The sequence below is a fragment of the Suricata suricatta genome, chromosome 2 (assembly GCF_006229205.1).
Source record: "Suricata suricatta isolate VVHF042 chromosome 2, meerkat_22Aug2017_6uvM2_HiC, whole genome shotgun sequence".
Lineage (NCBI taxonomy): Eukaryota > Metazoa > Chordata > Mammalia > Carnivora > Herpestidae > Suricata > Suricata suricatta.
Window position 1 is genome coordinate 2,919,237 of NC_043701.1, and position 18,928 is coordinate 2,938,164.

General features: G+C 49.1%; 1 protein-coding gene across 3 annotated transcripts in view; it reads right to left on the bottom strand.

Moving 5' to 3' along the window:
- Positions 1-18,928, bottom strand: part of DPP6 (dipeptidyl peptidase like 6) — an 867,370-nt gene that overhangs the window by 115,924 nt on the left and 732,518 nt on the right. The window lies entirely within an intron of this gene.

Sequence of the window (18,928 nt, forward strand, 5' to 3'; positions counted from 1 at the left end):
TTTCTTCTACAGTTTTGCTTTCACTTTATCTTGATTCACGGTGACCAACCCTTTCCCTCATTTCTGGGCATTTTGGTTCTTTCTGTTATCCTTGCAGAAGAAGGTGGGGGCTGTACACACAGCAATTTTAGCACATCCCTCGCCCAAACACATTCTGATTTTAAATAGAGATTTCAGGGGGGCCTGGGTGGCTCAGTCGGTTAAGCATCTGACTTCAGCTCAGGTCATGATTTCACAGTTTGTGGGTTCAAGCCCCACATCAGGCTCTGTGCTGACAGCTCAGAGCCTGGAGCCTGCTTCTGATTCTGTGTCTCCCCTTCTCTCTGCTGCTCCCCTGCTCATGCTCTGTCTTTCTGTTCCTCAATAATAAATGTTAAAAATATTAAAAAATAGAGATTTCATGTAATAGTAGCCAAATGGACTGAAAATATAACATATATTTCACTATTTCTATAAAACACATATTTTTATTAGTCTGATTTAAATTTTTAAAAAATATTTATTTTTGAGAGAGAGAAAGACAGAGTGCAAGTGGGGAAGGGGTAGAGAGAGAGGGAGACACAGAATCCGAAGGAAGCTACAGGCTCTGAGCTGTCAGCACAGAACCTGACATGGCGCTCAAACCCACGAACCATGAGATCATGACCTGAAGCTGGATGCTGAACCAACTGAGCTACCTTGACACTCCTAGTCGGATTTTTTAATAAGCACTTTTGACTTACTATGGTTCATTCACTCATGGTTACGTATATTTTTTAAGTTTATTTATTTTTGAGAAAGAGAGAGAGAGTGAGTGTGAGGGAGGGGTAGAGAGAGAAGGAAAGAGAGAGAATCCTAAGTAGGCTCCATGCTGTCAGCACAGAGCCCAACATAGTCTCGATCTCACGAACAATGAGATCATGACCTGAGCTGAGATAAAAAGTTGGACACTTAACAGACAGAGCCACCCAGGTGTCCCATGGTTACAATAAATTCTATACAAGTTCAATTAACTGGAAATCTCTGGAGGAATGTGAACTTTCAGTTAAACAGATTTGAAACATAATTTCTGTAATTAAAAGGCGAAAGATTTATATGATCTGAAGAGAAACCAGAGTATTAAATTTTGTAATTAAAGAAAAGATCTTTCTGATTCCGATGTTTAGGGAGTGCTTCTGTATTTTTCTTCTTCCCTGATGTATGAGATAGAATGACGTACACAGTATGGAATCAGTGTTGAGTAGGGAACTTGAGTCGCCTAAGCTCATCAGCATAAATACATATCCTGACTGCCTAGAACTGCTGGTGTCTTCGAATGGATTGGGTTGAACCTATGCTCATCCTCAGAGTTGTCTTCCTTGATGCCACGTGTGTAGGTACAACCCTTCTCCAGAGAAAAACGACTCTGATATTTAGTATATGAGTTAGCTGGGTTTTGACCAACTGAATCTTTGACTTGTTTTGGAACTCAAAAACCTAGTAAAACTTCAGCTGACTCAGTAGAAACCAACGTGTGGGTGAGTGTGTGTGTTAAGTGCTAACTGATGCCCTCAGTATTTCTAAACCAGACTCGCGGTGGAGGACGGTAAAGCACACAACCACACGTTCACGGGGTGGTTACCAGAAAGATCAAAGCGATGTCCACAGCTGAAGAGGGAGCGGATTATCTCAGGAACCGAGGATGAGAAAATTACTGTAACTGGGTGCAACTTAGCTCTTAGTTCTGGAAAATCAAGGCCAACAGGGAAGCATATGGAACAGCTCGGTGCTTGGCCAAAAGACAGCGACACAGGTGAGGGTGGAATGCGGGAGTGGAGGGAACACGGGGCGTGAAGCAGAAACCTGAATTCTAGCGGAGACCGCCAGCTGGCCGGCTTCGTGTGGGCGCCCGCTGAGCGTCACGCCCTTCACCATAGAATGCGAGGGTCTCTATGACTTCCTCCGTCTTCTACGTCGTTCAACATTGCTCAGCGCTCATAGTGATGCCAACATGTTCTACGAAGGGGAACGTGGGATCTCCATATAGCAGCTGGAAAACCTCGACTGTCATCTTCTCCGAGGTTTCTTTCGTTGACATGGCACAGGCTTCCTAATTTTAATGAGCGATCCCGGTAACACAGACTATTTACCAATGCTTCTCCCCTTGTTTCCACTTCTCTTAAGTTATCCTGTTTCCTGAACAAACACAATGTTACCTATGTTTCCATAATAAATAAGGATGAAAGATCCCATTACATAGGGTATAAAATTTAATTCCTAGGGTGAGACACACACCTGTTTGGCTGGGGCACGGAGTGACTACACCTACCACGAGGTTGGCAGTGATCATAAGGACATTATGTTTTCCAAAGCAAACTAGGTAATCTTTGCTGCAGGCCATTCTAACCCCACAAGATATACTGCACAGTTATGTCACATCACTGGAACTACTCATAAATAGAACATGGAAATTCTGTCTCTAAATCTTGCAGCCTGGTCAACGTATCATTTAGGAGACTCTGGTAAAGAAGCAAAATGCTGACCAGAGAGGCCAGTACATCCTTGGGAGGCTGCCGCTGGTCACGTGTGTGTTTCTTTCTTTTTTTTTTTTTTTAATTTTTTAGATGTTTTATTTATTTTGATACAGAGAGAGACAGAGCATGAGAGGGGGAGGGGCAGAGAGAGAAGGAGACACAGAACCGGAAGCAGGCTCCAGGCTCTGAGCTAGCTGTCAGCACAGAGCCTGAAGCGGGGCTCGAACTCATGAACGTGAGATCTGACCTGAGTCAAAGTCAGAGGCTTAACCGACTGAGCCACCCAGGCACCCCACGTGTGTGTTTCTATATGGCTTTAATTTCTAGATGTAACACAAAAGTCACCTCTGGTCCCTTGAATGGCTTCATCAACAGGTCCCATAACAGCAAGTTAAAATGACCAACTAGTGGATTAAAAAAAAAAAAAACAATGGTTCTGCCTTTAGAACTTAGTGGCTGGTCCTATCCACATAGAACTTGACTTTCTGCTAACTTTGTTTCTATTTCCCTGGACACTGGAATGGGTAGATGGAGGGCGCTAAAGATTTATGGTACATTGCATCTGGGCGAGCAGAACTGTATCTAGTGGGTGGAAGCCAGAGCCGTGACTCCCGGGTACATGGCTCTGAGGGGCATCGGGTATTGGACACCACAACCACCTGTGGGCTCCTGTCTACTGAGCTGTTGTCTGGCAGGGGGTGAGGGTAGTGGCTGCTTATGGTCGTGGGGGCACTGCTGAATGCCATCCTGCCGGGGAGGTACACTTAGTACTGCCCGCTGGCCAAACGTTCCTGTCTGTATTCTTGGGGGTCACGTGGGTGGCAAGCACGGTCATCTGTGGACTTTCAAGTCAGAATATTCGCTCCGTCGATACAAGACCCCCACAGCGGTCTCGGAGCAGCGCTCAGGCTCCTCGGGACCCGTCTTCCCATGACGGTGGGCATTCTGAGTCTTTCTCCGAGTGAAGTTACTGGGGAGTAATTACAAGAAGGGTATGTACCAACACTGCAGGAGGGCACAGTAAAACAGCACACGGTTTCTTTGAAAAGCAAACTCGTGGGCTGAGACCACATGACCAGTTGGTCTGTGAGGGGGGCAAACCCCACCAGCCTCAGACCACACGGGGTCAGCATCACCACAGCATTTACAGAAAAAAGTAAAAACGCCATAATCCTACAAACTGCAAAAATATGACAAAAAAGTAAGCTTTGTTGTGCTTTATCCCTCCCAGATGTGTGTGTGTTGGTGGGTGGGAACGAAATCTAGTTTTTAATAAAACTAAGGTCCTATAGCATTTACAGTTAAGATTTCTATCAGTAATGCTTTTGCATGTCATGAAGCGTTTTTCAGACATGCCCTTTAGGAGATTCATTAGGAACAATGCTTTTTGCTCCTATTGTCTGACACAATTCTGTTTTTATTACAATAAAAATGCTATTGCTGCACCCTTGTTGAAAAACCTTTACCGATATCTCCATTATCTCCCTGAAATAAATTCCTATGAGCGGAAATTATGAATCGCACTTACTGTGCAATTTAAAAAATGGGTAAAGGACATGAAGGGTGCATCATAGAACCACAGAAAGTACTGGAAAATACAGAAGCATTTGCACTCACTTCTAACAAAAAGAAATCTTATTACAGAGGGACTATTTTGTTTATCAAATTATCAGAGACTGAGCAACAATGATCCCCAACATTGCTAAGAATGCCGGGTGCTCTATGGACGGGAACAGAGACTAAGGGAACATTTACAAAAAGCAGTCAGCAAAGTTCGTCAAAGCAGACTTTTTGTGTGTGTAGATTATGTGAGAAAGACTTGGAAATAAAGTATAATTGGCCCTTTCAAACCATTTGCACAGAAACTGATGACAGCAGGAAGCTGCTACCTACCTCTGGACTAAAGGGTAACCACACACACACACACACACACACACACACACACACACACACACACACACGCTGAGGCGTCTGCCCACGTCAGTGCCCCTCAGCTGCGGACAGCCCTTCCCAAGGTCAGGAGCTGACCATTCAGTCTATAGATTAAATAAATTCCTTACTTGCTCTATTTTGCTCTCTTGGCCATTCCTGTGCTCAATTGGGCAAGGAAGTGACCCTCCAGTATCCTCGTCTCTAACCCCATCTGGAGAGGGGATGGGTGGAGGGGTGTCAGGCTACTGACCAATGTGGGGGGAGGCTTTAAAATTCGACCCTTTTGCACTGTTGGTGGGAACGCACGCTGGTGCCGCCGCTCTGGAAAACAATATGGAGGTGCCTCAAAAAGTTAAAAATAGAACTACCCTACGACCTAGCAACTGCACCACTAGGTATTTATCCAAAGGACGTAAAAATGTTGATTCAAAGGGATACATGCACCCCAATGTTTATAGCAGCACCATCAACAATAGTCAAAGTATGGAAAGAGTCCAAATGTCCATCGACTGGTGAATGGATAAAGAAGATGTGGTATGCATATCGGTGTGTATACACACTCATAGACACGGAGTATTACTTGACAATCAAGAATACTCAAATCTTGCCATTTGCAACAACGTGGATGGAACTGGAGGGTAATATGCTAAGCAAAATAAGTCAGGCAGAGAAAGACAGATATACAATTTTACTCATGTAGAATTTAGGTAAAAAACAGATGAACGCAGGAGAAGAGAAGGAAAATAAAATAAGATAAAAACAGAGAGGGAGGCAAACCATAAAAGACTCTTAAATACAGAGAACAAATGGAGGGTTGCTGGAGGGGGGATGAGGGGGGATGTGGGGGGATGGGCTAGATGGGGGACGGGCACTGAGGAGGGCACTTGTTGGGATGATCACTGGGTGTTGTATTTAAGTGATGAATCATGGGAATCTACTCCTGAAGCCAAGACTACGTTGTATGTTAACTAACTTGAATTTAAATAAAAAAACTTAAAAAACTCTTTTAAAGATTCTTGGTAATTCTTATTCAATTCAGGGATGTCCCTCTCACCTCACAAACACCCACTCAAGCGTGTTGGGTCCACCAGGCTGGGGGCTAAGCACGTGCGGTGCAGGCCCACATCTGACGTGCGCAGTGACCGCACCTCTTTACCTGTGTGAGCGTTTCCTCTTTCCCAGTTAATCCATCAGCCTGAAATCCAGAGCACCTGGCTCTGGCCGGGCAGCTGTGGGGCCTGGCAAGAATTACTTAACTGCTCTGCCTTTGGATTGCCCACCCGCAAGATACAGAGAATCGCACCGGCCGCAGCTGCAGGAGATAACTTCGGGGAGAAGGCCGTGAGGGTCACTAAGCACATTTAACGGTGACGCGTTATTAACAGAACAAGCATCATCAGCCCAGCTGATCCTTCCTATGGACGCCGTCGCCTTGGTAACAGGGTCTTTGCGGCTTCTTGACACACACACTGCCCTGCACAACTCAGTCACACATTCCATATGTGTCCACTCTAGCAAATTAATACAGGATTTAACTTACCAGCAGCGTTCAGTGCCGGGAAAGAAACAGTCCTGTAGATCATCTACAGCTACCCTCTTCCCGGAAAGTACTCACATTTTTCATCCTTCCATCACGTCAGCCCAAATCACGATGAAACATCAGCCGCACCATGACCACCCCCCCATCAAGCAGCCTTCAAACATCGAGGAGAAGCTTCCTTCTCCAAGCTGCCCACCCGGAAAAACCCCTCGGCCCCTTCTCACCTGCCACACACATTTTAACCCGGAGACTTCTGAGGTATTGTTTTGTCAAAGCCGAGGAACTGGTCTCAAAATAAAATTATGAGAGTTATTGTTCAGTGCCCGCTACTGACCTCCACACGGGAGCCGAAGGGTTTCTTGGTGAGCAGGCGGCTGCGATGCTCCAAACGGGTGTTGGCGGCCTGGGCAGAACGCGAGGGGCAGGTCAGGAGCGAGGGGACGCACAGTGGGGCCCACCAGGGACCCCGGGAGCGGGGCAGGCAGGAAGCCACGGTTCCACCTCAGCGGTGGGGAGTGGGCGGTTCACATGGGCACCGCCGCTCCTCCCCATTGGTCTCCGGAGCGGCTTCCATCTCAGGCGGCAGGTGAGGCGAGTTGCAGTTATTCTAACCACGAAAACAGCTCATCGACCCTGAACGACCTTGGGCCATGGCGGCGGGGGTGGGGGGGAGAACCTGCTTCCTGCTTCCTGCTTCCTTTCTCCTCTTCCATCTCTAGCAGCACCACAGCCCAGGCCTTGACCTTGTGTGGTCCACGGCAGCCCCTGGGCAGGGTCACACCAGCCAGGGCGTCCGGTCTCTGCTCCCCGGTTGAGGGGGTTCCCCTAACACCTCGCCTGGCTGGCCAGCGGGAAACAGGACATCACCCCCCAGGGGTATCAGCGCCTACTGCTTGTCAAGCGGTCTTTCTCCAGAGGGTTCAGTGCCAGAGGGACACTTCACAGCCACACAGAGCACCTCTACCAGGCTTCCAGGGCGTGCAGCAAGCTGCTGGGGAGAGGGCCCCTGACCCTTCTCCACGGGAGACTGGCCCCTGCGCCCCAAGGAGAGCGACCCTCCCACGTGCTGGAGACTCGTGGTGAATGCTGATCCCCTACCAGAAGGACAACTGTGCTCCCTGCCTCAGTCTAGGACAACATCGCTTCTGCTTTACGTCTGGGTGTCTCGGCTACCGCTCGGCGGCCATGTCCGCTCTCCGCTGGCCGGGTCTGAAGCGGTTCCTCCCTGTTCTGTGGCTCTGGAGCCAGCTGTGAGAGCCACGCTCTGCCCTGACCGCCAGCACCGGCGTGTGGCCCCCGCCTGGGTATTCCAGGCACCCTCCCCCTGGCCACAGCGATGCTCAGAGGCTGGTGCCTGTCACACACTGACCAGCACTTTCCTGGTGGAACCTTGAGGCTCATGGCTTCCTGCCTCTGGGTCCTGGTGTAGAAGGACACAGACCTGAGGTCCTAGGGTTATTTGTGTTCCTGACACTACAGACCTGTCTGCCTACAGTGGGAGGCAGTGAAATAAACACCCGAAGGGAAACAGACGGGAGGAGAGACGCAGGAGAGACGGGACAGCAGGAAAGCAAGGTCAGCGCAGCCCCGAGGATTTGCTCCAGCACCTGGATCCAGCTCTGCCCGACGCCCATCCTGCCTCTGCCCGTCCTTGGCAGTTAGAGACTTTCTTTTTTGTTTATTCCAGTTTAAGCTGGAATTCTGTCCTTTGAGTTGAAAAATCCCAAGTATATATACTTCTTTCGCTACAGGTACTCCGTTTCCTTGGCCTGCCTCTCTCCCTCCTCCGCTAAGCCCTTCCTTGTGTGGGCGTCGTGGACAACAACAAGCCTGTGTCCCCCAGGAGCCCCCTGTCCGGTCCAGCACGTTCTCGTCCATGCTTGGGAAGACACACCTCAAAGTACAGCAGGCAACTAACACCGGCTCGTGCGCTGCCCGTGACTCTGAGTTCTGGGTTCTCGCTGAGGTCTATCCCTGTGGTTCCCACGGACCAGCTTGGAGGTTAGACTGACGGTGCCACCTGATGCCGTCCAGAGGCTGGCGTCGTAGAGACGCGGGCGCCTCCACAGAAGGGCTGTGAAGAAGGCGTGGGGTTTGGCGGGCAAAGCACTGGTGCGGCCGTCAAAGACTGCTTTTGAACAAATCCGCGTCAGCCCTCGCAAGCCCTCTGCCACCACCACAGCCTCCTCGCGCTTCCTTCTCTTGCTCCGTTCAGTCTCTGGGACTCAGCTTAGCCTGAGCCGAGTGCCCGGAAGTGTCTTCCCGCCACGCTGCCTCAGGCGTGTCCCCTCCGGAGAACCGACGGCCGCCCCGCACTCACCCCTTCCTCCCCGGGACTAACCCTCCTTTTACGCGGAATCCCCACAAACTACAATCTCTGACAGCGCGAACATTTGGCCTGTGTTTCTTTTCATGCCGACATCAGAACCTTGCAGACAGTCGGTGCTAAATATTTCTTGATGAGTGGAATCAGACCAATAATTCTAAAAGTAATAACTATTTGTTGAGGGCTCACTAGGGCGCCAAGCATTTGCAGATGTCTGTATATGTTTATTTTTATTTCACACTCATATAGTATTTACTTTAGTCAAACACTAAGCACTTTCAAATATTAATTCACTAAATCCTCTGTGATAGGTGTCATTCTGGATTATCGTTTCCTTTTCAGGGATAAGAAAAGCAGGACTCGGCGTGGGCACGCCTGCCCAAGGCGGCGCATCTGGGCTGGAGAGCCAGGGCGCGGGCACTGCGACGCTTACGGCCCGTGACCTGTGGCCTCCCCCTGTCCAGACACCTTGGACAGGCTCAGAGGAGTTAAGCGTTGACCAAGCTCACACTGCTGGTACATGGCAGACTTAGAAAACCGCACTGCTTAACCCATGATGCCCGTCATTCCCAAAGAGCAGTCCAGGGACAGTGGCATCGACCGTGGCTGGGGACAGACCACGAACGCTCGTCCTCAGCCCCCACCCCGGGCCCAGTGGGTCTGAGCGAGGCCGCCAGCGTTGGTGATGCACAGAGAGTGTGAGCACCCGTGCATGAGGTCTCGCCGCCCCGTCCAGGTGAAGGTGATCGGCAGTGCCGGGCCGCTCTCCCAGCCAGGGCGACCGGACCCCTGGGCCCTCGGAGGCAGGGCTGACGGGACACACTGATGTGGAGCTGAAGGCCCCCCAGGCACGGGGAGGAAGACGCCCCCTGACGGGCAGTGGCTGGGGTCTCCGGCTAGCTCGCCCGCAAATTGTTTCACACTGAAGTGAAGTTCCCAATACCTTCCTACGGTGACAGCAAAATCCCGGTAAGTTGCTGGGCCTTTAAAATTTTTATTTTTAAAAGCATTTGTTTATTACTTTTGAGAGCGAGAGAGAGAGAAAGAGCACGTGTGCGTGCACGCAGGGGAGAGGTCGAGAGAGAGGGAGCCACAGAATCTGAAGCAGGCTGCAGGCTCTGAGCTGTAGCACAGAGCCTGACGTAGGGCTCAAACCCATAAACCATGAGATCATGGCCTAAACCAAAGTCTGGCACTTAAACACTGGGCCACCCAGGCACTCCTTTCCCTGGTAAGTTTCTGGGCCTTTCTGTATGCAGGCTAAATACGAGTGACCCCTGGAGGCCAGCCAGGAGGACCGGCTCCAAGCAAAACCTTTTCCAGGGCTTTCCGGAAACCCTGCAGCATGCCGGTGTGAGCGCACGCCGAGCCCCCGGCTCCCTCCCTGGACATGCCAGCTCCTCCTGTTCAGTCCCCTCTGATGTTTCTGGGTGACCCTTCTTGGAACTTCCTCTTCTCCAAGGTGATGTGAAAAACAGCCAATCTTCTCTTCAGCATCAAGGGGCTCATTATCTAGTCTGTGGATTATTCAAGGTCTTTGAAGCTCCTATTTGCTCCTCCAGAGCTTGTTACTGCTCATTAGCACCTCCCCAGAGGGCTGCAGGGGCGTGGGGGGAGCGTCTGGCTCAGGAGCCCACTGAGCATGCTCTGCTCACGAGACTGGGGGGCAGGGTTCACTCAGTCTGCCCTGCTGCTTGTCCCCGCCACCCCAGATCTCTCGTCCGCTAGGATTTACACAGTAAGCGGCAATGAAAGATGCCAGGACCAGGTAATTCACAAGAAAGGATAGGATGGGAATTCATTTGTGGAAAACAATCAATTTACTATGAAATACATGCAAACATAATCAACCATGGACATAATTAAATACAGGCCGACTCAAGCAGCAATGTGATTGGACTATATCAGCAAAGGTTTTCTGAAATCATAGACCCATCACTACTTTTTTAAATGATAAGACCTGATGTTTTGGTGAATATGTATCAAGAACGAGTGAGCGCATGTAAGACAATTCATAATTCCGTGAAGGCTTCGTATCTGCTGACGCAGGAGTTCCACATCAGGGACATTTTAGGCTCAAAGGTGTTCTACTCCATCGATTCTAATACTGAATATTCTACACCCTCTAGATTCTCCAAAAAGAGAATACTTAAATTTCTCTAAGTCCATTCAATGAAATATTATGTAACTATTAAAAATTATGTGAGCAACTATTTAATTGCATAAAAGGCTAATGGCATTACCATTGCCAAAAGGTTCGGTTATAAAGTTACTTAAAAGTGTATAAAAAGTCCATCTACTCTTGGAAACAAGATGAAGAAAACGTACTAAAATATTAACAGTTATTATCCGTGGATACTGGGCCCACTTGCACTATTATAAGAAGTTTTCTCTTTTTTTAGCTTTTTACTTTCTATGTTCTGTGTTATTTTTACAACAGGAAAATTGATAAACATAAAAATTAATTGACTACCTAACATGAGCCCGGCACCAGGATTGGGAATCGGGGATAAAACAGTGACCGGTCACCACCCTAACGGCCATGGAGGGTGGATGTGACGGGAAAGGATCTGGAAGCCAGCATTCACCACAGAAGGCGGGCACCGAGGTGGTGAGTCTTTTACTTCCAACGCTACCTGTGTTCTGCCTTAACACTATTTTTTCTTCTGTTATTGCCTCTCTACGAAAACCGGTCCCTGTATCAATTGATAGTTCATATTCAAAGTAGTAAATAACATTCCAGAGAGAAAAGATGAGAACCCTCCAGTCCGGGGCATGACGCTTTGCTCCACGTGGATGAACAGACCTAACTGGGTGCCTCCATTACTGCTCCAAACCGACCTCAGCTGGCAGGTGGGCGTCCTGGGGACAGTGGGGTGCTGGACTCCAACGCCTGGGGCTGAAGCTGGAGGGAGGGACGGCGTGGGGGGGAACCTCAGCCTGGGGGCAGCCACACCCTTCCCGTCCATGTGCACGCAGGTGCGGGCGCTCTGCACACATGCTTGACTCAGTCACCAGGTGCAGGCCCCACCTGGAAGGCAGTGCGAGGGCACACGTGCTGTTTTGGGTTATGAGTCCTGGGACATTTAAATCTCCTGAGGGGAGGTGGCTCTGGGGCCGGAGAGCCTAGACTCCAACGGAGAGACACACGCTCAGTCCACAGCAACGCTTCCCCGTCCTGCTCTGCAGAGCCCGGTCTGTCCCGCCTCACGAGGGAAGACTTCCTCAGCCAGCCTCACCCCTGCACGCCTTCTCCAAATTCATGGAAGACCAAATTCAGGGGGCCGAGCGCGTGATTTCTTCCCTGCACTGAAGCCATCACCTAGCACATTCCCTGGTCTTAAAAATGCGTAGGTAGGCTCCTTTCTAAAATCGTGTATTAACTTCCTTAGATTACGCTACGCATACGTGTCCTGTGCAAATGTTAATCTTCAGGCTGTGCGCATGTTTTCCACGGTTTCCTTTATCTCACACAAGCACTGGCCCAGCCCTGGGCGACCACAGCGTTACACTGTTCTCCACTCCTTTGGCTTCTCTGAATTCCTCCTTCCTGCCCTGGTGCTGCACCAGCCCTTTCGCCTGTCCACCCGCAGGCCAAGCAGAGGGCTGCGCAGGTGGCCTGGGGCCTCACGTGGCCCTCCCCCCAGCCCCACAGAGAGCACCCTGCACCTCATTATCGCGTTCCCATGCAGAGAGCCTGCGGCGCCATCAGACAGATGCAGGGCCTCTTTTAATGATAAAACAAGAGCTGTGACTCTCCCCGGAGCTGTCCAAGGTGGCAAATGTCAGCTATTTCAGGCACCTCGGGAGCAGGGAGGGAAGGGCTGAACTGATGGACTCACACAGGGGGTCAGGTAGCCGCACAGGGACCAGGCGTGGGTGGTTGGGGAAGGGGAGGAGGGGGTGTCAGCTCATCCGAGGCCCAGGGAAGGAGGTGGGGAGGGGCTCTCTGCCCCTGAGACTTGCCCACGGGCGAGCCCTGCTCGTCTGGGACTCCCCAGTGTCAGGACTGAGAGTCTGAACATCCTGGGAGCCCCTCCGTCCCAGAAAACCCGGGGCAGCTGGTCACCCAGGGTCTAGGCGACTCACCAGTAGTGGGGAGGGCACAGAGGGGCCTTGAGGGAACAAAAACTGATCTTCACTATTTATGTCCTGGATTGAAAACTCCTGGGACAGTCATATTGAAAATGTATATGAACCCCAAATTTCCCTGTCTTCTTCTTCCTTTTTCTTTTAATGTTCATTCATTTTTGGGAGAGAGAGAGAGAGAGAGAGAGAGAGAGAGAGAGAGAGAGAGAGAGAGAAGGCTAGTGGGAGCTGGGAAGGGGCAGAGGGGAAGGAGACACAGAATCTGAAGCAGCTCCAGGCTCCGAGCTGTCAGCACAAAGCCCGACGTGGGGCTTGAACCCACGAACCATGAGATCAGGACCTGAGCCAAAGTCAGACGCTCAACCGACTGAGCCCCCCAGGCGCCCCGAATTTCCCTGTCTTCTCATGTGTATACACACATCTGCACACAACCCTTCACACGCAGGTACACATAGAACTATCCCAGTGTTGCCAGGGAGGGTGTTTCAGGAGAGTCTCGTTTTTGCTCAAGCAAAGTCAGAACCTTCCAGGGCCTTCTAGATTCATAGGAGCCATGTGACTGTGACAAGTCACATGACAGGGAACTCTGTGCCTGGAGATGGGGAGGAGGGGTGGCCAGGTGGCCACGTGATGTGACACGTCGGGTTTTTGCACCTATGGACAGACTTCTCTTGAGGACAGACGTGGTGGGAACCTCGCCTACTGGACCCCAGTACTGTGCCCAGTGCAGAAGGGTCCCCGGCTTGGCCGCATGGGGCCCCCGCTGCCCGGGAGGCTGGCTCAGCTGAATGAGGACATCTCTGAGCTCAGCGGGGAGTGTGTGATGAAATATTTTAACACGCGGTGGATCTTCTGCTGTGAGCTTGGTAATCAGCACTTCTGAAAAACCAGTGCACTCCAGAATTTTAGCAAAGTGGAAGTGTTAATTAAGAAAGCAAAATTTCAAACTCCGTATAATAGCAGGAGACATCCTGGCTGCATAACAGCACTCGGTGTGCCGCAGCCGGGCTTGCGGGGGGGGGGGGCGCTTCACAGAACCACGTCGGTGGAGGTCTCCCTTCACGGCCAGCCAGCCCACCCACCACCTTCCTGGGGGCCAGCGTGGCGCTTCTGGCCATGTGACAGCTTTACCACGATGCACATTAAACCTGGAGACCAGGGGCACCTGGGTGGCTCAGTCCGTTGAGCGTCGACTTTGGCTTGGGTCATCATTTTGTGGTTTGTGGGTTTGACCCCCACATTAGGCTCCATGCTGACACTGATTCTGTGTCTCCCTCTCTCTCTGCCCCTCCTGCACTTGCTCTCTCTCTCCACCCCCCAAATAAATAAACATTAAAAAAACCTCTGGAGTCTATTACCTTCTAAAACCTCCTTTTAGAGGAGCCAAGGGACCTCCCTTCAATCCTTAAGGCCCTCCTGAGGGGCAGAATGTACCTGCGAGTAGAAAAATAAAGAGAGGAGAAAACAGTTTCCAAACAAAAGTGTGGCAAGGAGAAGAGGATGGTCAGCGGGAGTGCTTCCAACACCCCGAACCTTCAATTAATTAATGACGGGAGACTTGGCTGCTCCCCCTGAAATCCTAAGTGATGACGGGAAAACCCATGTTCTCGAACCCTGAGGAATGACGCCCACACGTTGTGGTGCCCCCTGACCCCAAACATCTACGAGAAGGTTTCCTCCCAGACAGCAGGTGCACTGTTACGCACACCAGGGTAGGACCTAAAAGGAGAGGGCGCTGGCACACGAGGCAGGGACGCCACAGTGACTGCCCAACACGGACTCTAACACACAGCCGTGTTTACCGAGCGCCTGCTGGGTGCTGAGGGGCCGCTGCCGTGTGACTTAACTATATGCGTTTCCTCTGATTCTCCCAATGATTATGCAAAATAGGTGTCTTAATCACCCTTGTTTTATGGATGAGGAAATTGACTCAGAAGGTTCAAGGTCAAAAAAAGCTAATGGGGTCATCTGGCTCCAAAGTCTATGTTTTTTTCATTTTGTAATTTTCTCACAATTTGAGCAAAAAAAATATTATTTCTTTGGCCCAGAGTCAGGATTCTATTAGATTTTTCTGTCCACATCAGTGGCCAAGGAAGGGAATGAACTTTACTACATGGACTGAGGTTGCCCATGAGTTATTTTAGTGACCTTTACAGGACCCCTTCAAGGTCTTTCTACCCAGTTTACAGATGTGGAAATCGAGGCTCAGAGGGGTCTTTGGCATCATACAACCGTGTGAGCAGCAGGGCTGGATTTCGCTCCAGCTCGGTTTTCCCGCTGTGAAGACGCTTCCCAGAAGCTGACCAACACCAAGTGCCTTGAGGAGGTTTTGCCATTTGGGGGTATCACTGGAACTGTATTTTCTCCAATTGATTCCCTCTTTATGTAAACAAATTTCATTTTTTAAAAATGTCTATTTATTTATTTTGAGAGAAAGAACAAGAGCAAGTAAGCAGGTGAAGGGCAGAGAGAGAGAGGGAGAGAGAGAATCCCAAGCAGGCTCCACACTGTCAGCGCAGAGCCCGATGTGGGGCTCGAACTCGGGAACCATGAGATCATAGCCTGAGCTGAAATCTAGAGTCAGACAGTCAACCGGCTGAGCCACCCAGCTCCTCACACAAGTTTTGTTTTTAAGGGAAATTCTCTATCACTAGTTACACAGAGCAGCAGTATGGTTAGCCGGGCAGACGTGGTGAGCAGCAAATAAACAGCAAACAAGCAAACATTACTACAGATTCTGTCTCGGACCAAGAGTTCTGGACCTGAGGCTCGCACCCTCTGTTAGAAAGGGAGCTGAGCGGGTACCAGGCGCTGTCAGAGACCGCCCCCAGCCCCCATTTGTAAAGCGACGTTTGATGTGACACGAAAACAGACTAATTCCCTTGCTTTGTACGCCATCTTCCTTGACGGGCTCACGTAGCTCCTACCGTCACATCCCAGACCATCCTCTGAATGCGCGTGACCCTGTGCCGTCACATCAGGGGTCTCTGTCTGGGGAGCGCAGGCAGAAAGTCTTAGGAAAGTGTCGGACCTGCACCGGACACTTTCAGGCTGCTTGTCACAGGGGATCCTAAGGAAGCAATCATTTCTGCCTCCCAATTTATTAGAGTTTGAAACAAAGACCTGAAAAGCGTCCTGGGTTTTCCTGGTCTTCGCTAATACATTTAATGTAAACAATGCAGGGGGAGTGGTGGAGACACCGCCAACAGTTACAGCAGCAGGCGGCCTCTAAGCAGTGGCTTACCTGGTATACAGAAGGTGCTCAAGTACTGCTCAACAAATCTGGCGTCTGGCCACCACCACGAAGGGGAAGCGATCAGAGCTAATGAAACCAGGGCCTTTCTGTCTGGGACTCTTTCCTTTCTCCTGTACGAGAATAAAGCTAAGATGATGGTGGCCCCGGGTCTGTCGCTGGGGAGGTGAGCGGGGCAGCCCCGGAGCGAGGTCGGGCTGTGCCCCGCCCACCTGTGGTGGGGGAGGCCCAGGCTCAGCTGCTGGGGCTGCGGCAGCTCCACGGTGCTGTGAGGTCACCAAGGCACCTGGACACTGTTGTCTTTCCCTCCATGACAGAGTCACTGGGAGCCAGAGGGGGCTGTGGCGTCTACAAGCGAGTCTTGGGTGTGGGATTTCTCGAGGCAGGAGCAACTGTTCTAAAACATTCTTACTGTTCACTGCGGTTCTAGTCGCAGACTTAGCATCTGTGCCGTTCCTAATGGAAGGCTAATGTTTCTAACGGCACCTTGACAAATCTTACTGATGGTTCCTCCCTGGAGGAAAACTCTAGAAGGACTCTCAAGCTGAGAGGCAAGAAGGGGTCTGAGGGCATACGCCCTTTTAAAGAACTTTTAAGTTTCATGTGTCTGTTTTGATGCAAATATTAACAAAATTAATATGAAGCATTCTAGATCACCTGGATGCCTAATAAGCATGTGGTATCGAATTCAGTCTCCGGGTTTACGTTTACGAGAACATTGCTGCCAAGTAGAACCACTCCCCGTGGTGGGCCAGTGAGGAAAGAACCCGAGTGAATTTAATCATGTAAATAAATGACACGTTCCTGCCAAGCAAAGGGACAATAATTTCAGGCTGTGTTGTTCCAGAGACTGTTTCTCAGTAGGTCAAGTAAAGAAAAGTCACGGGAAATTGAGTCCTCAGATGATAACACAGGAAAAATAAAAGACCTTGCTCAGGAGAGTCAGTGCTAAACCCAGGTTTCAACGGCCACGTGGTGTCAGTGGGACACCAGCTCCGAAACCGATACTATTGTTTGTCGTTGGTTGTGTGGATTTGTTGGTGTTAATTGGTGAATTTTATTTGGCTTTTAAGTTATACAAGTTTATACCTAGCTTTGTGTTTGCCCCTATTTAACCAAGTGATTTATGTCAAATTCAAAAGTGTAATTTATCATATTAGCAGATCAAATCATATTCATAAACACAGGTGCAAAAATCCTTAAAAATATTAGTTTTAGAAATGCAGCAAAATATAGATGTCTACAGGCAAATCCATCATCATCAATTGGACTTATCCTCATAACATAGGGCTGCTTTTCTCCTGATCAATACATGATGCCCCAATGACAGATAAAAAGACAAAAACCACAGGAGCATCTCAATATATGCAGAAAACACGCTGATTTCAAAATCCATTCCAGTCAATAAAAATAAAACACAGACCACAATATCAAGAACAAAACAAACAAAAAAGAATAAACAAAACCTCAGAGCAATCTAGAAATAGACAGGACCATCCTCAAACTGACTCTGGCCATCCACCAAGTAAGCCTACAGCAAGCACCCTCCTGAAAAACACGGAAAACCTGAGGGCATCAGATACGACATGGATTGGGTCACCATGGTTACTGTTCTACTCCAACTAGCACCGGTGTCCCCGAGAGCACAGTACTCACGACAGGAAACAGAAGCAGAGGGTAAGATGGAAGGAACAAGCAGGGGGCGCCTGGGGGGCTCAGTCAGTTGAGCATTTGACTCTTGATTTCAGCTCAGGTCATGATCTCACAGTTTGTGAGGTCGATCCCAGAGTCAGGCTCTGTGCTGACATCGTGGAGCCTGCTTGGAATTCTCTCTCTCCCTCTCCCTCTGCCCCTCCCCCTGCTCATGCTCTAAACAAACAAACAAACAAACAAACAAATAAATAAATAAATATTTTTAAAAAGAGGAACAAGAAAATTGATGGTCATTTGGAGAAGATATGATTGTTTAAATCCACAGTCTCAAAGGAATCATAGATGAATGATAGATAAACCATAGATAAGGAAATCATATATACAAAAATCAATGAATTGTGATTCTATTCACTAGCAAATATAAATTAGAAACGGTACATTTGAGGATGCCTGGGTGGCTCAGTCGGCTGAGTGTCTGACTTCAGCTCAGGTCATGATCTCATGGTTTGTGGGTTCAAGCCCCGCATTGGGCTCTGTGCTGTCTGTGCAGAGCCCGCTTCAGATCCTCTGACCCCTCTTTCTCTCTGCCCCTCACATGTGTTCTTTCCTTCAAAACCAAAATGAACAGGGGCACCCGGGTGGCTCAGTCAGTTGAGCATCCAACTTTAGTTCAGGTCATGATCTCACAGTTCGTGAGTTCGAGCCCCACATTGGGCTCTGTGCTGTCAGCCTGTCGGCACGGAGCCTGTTTCGGATCCTCTGTCTCCCTCTCTCTTTCTGCCCCTCTCCCACTTACATGTTCTCTCTCAAAAACTAAATAAAATATTAAAGAAAAAAATTTAAAATAAAATGAACATAAAAAGAGAAAAGTTACATTTGAAAAAAATGAGACATATAAAATAGTTCCAAAAAATATCCAATACCTAGGGATAAATTTAAGTGAAATGTTTAGAAGCAATTTATGGAGAAAATCTTAAAACTTTAGAAAGACTTTATTTTTTTGAAAAAGTAAAAATAGTGGCAACTATAACATGTATTAGAAAATTCAGTAGCTGAAGTTGATAAATTCTCCCTCAGCTGAGGTATAAACTTAATTCAATTCCAACTAATCTTCCAAAGGTGTTTTTAAAAACTGAACAAACTTATTTTAAACACACACACATACACACACACACACACACACACACACACACACACACTCACACACACACGTACACAAAGTGCCAAAAATAGCCAAGACATTTCTCAAGAACACGGTCGGGGGACTAGATGCATCAATGTCCATCTGGCACAAGAGACATAATAATCCCTTTTGTACAATAGATGCAACATCATACCTCTTATAAAGCTACATGGATAGACAGAGGTTGGCTGGGACACGAGAGATGGTCTGAAGACAAATCCACACACACAAAGATACACACACACACACACACACACACACACACACACACAGCGGATAAATGGCAGAGGCATCACTGAAGACCAGTAAGGAAGGGAAGAGTTGGAAGAGTTTTTCAGTAAGAGGTTCTGGGCAAATTGATTATTCCTATGGAAAAAATGATTCGTACGCACACACATTTTACACACTACCCCAAAATCAACTTCAAGTGGATTAAAGCTAGAGTTGTGAAGACAAAATT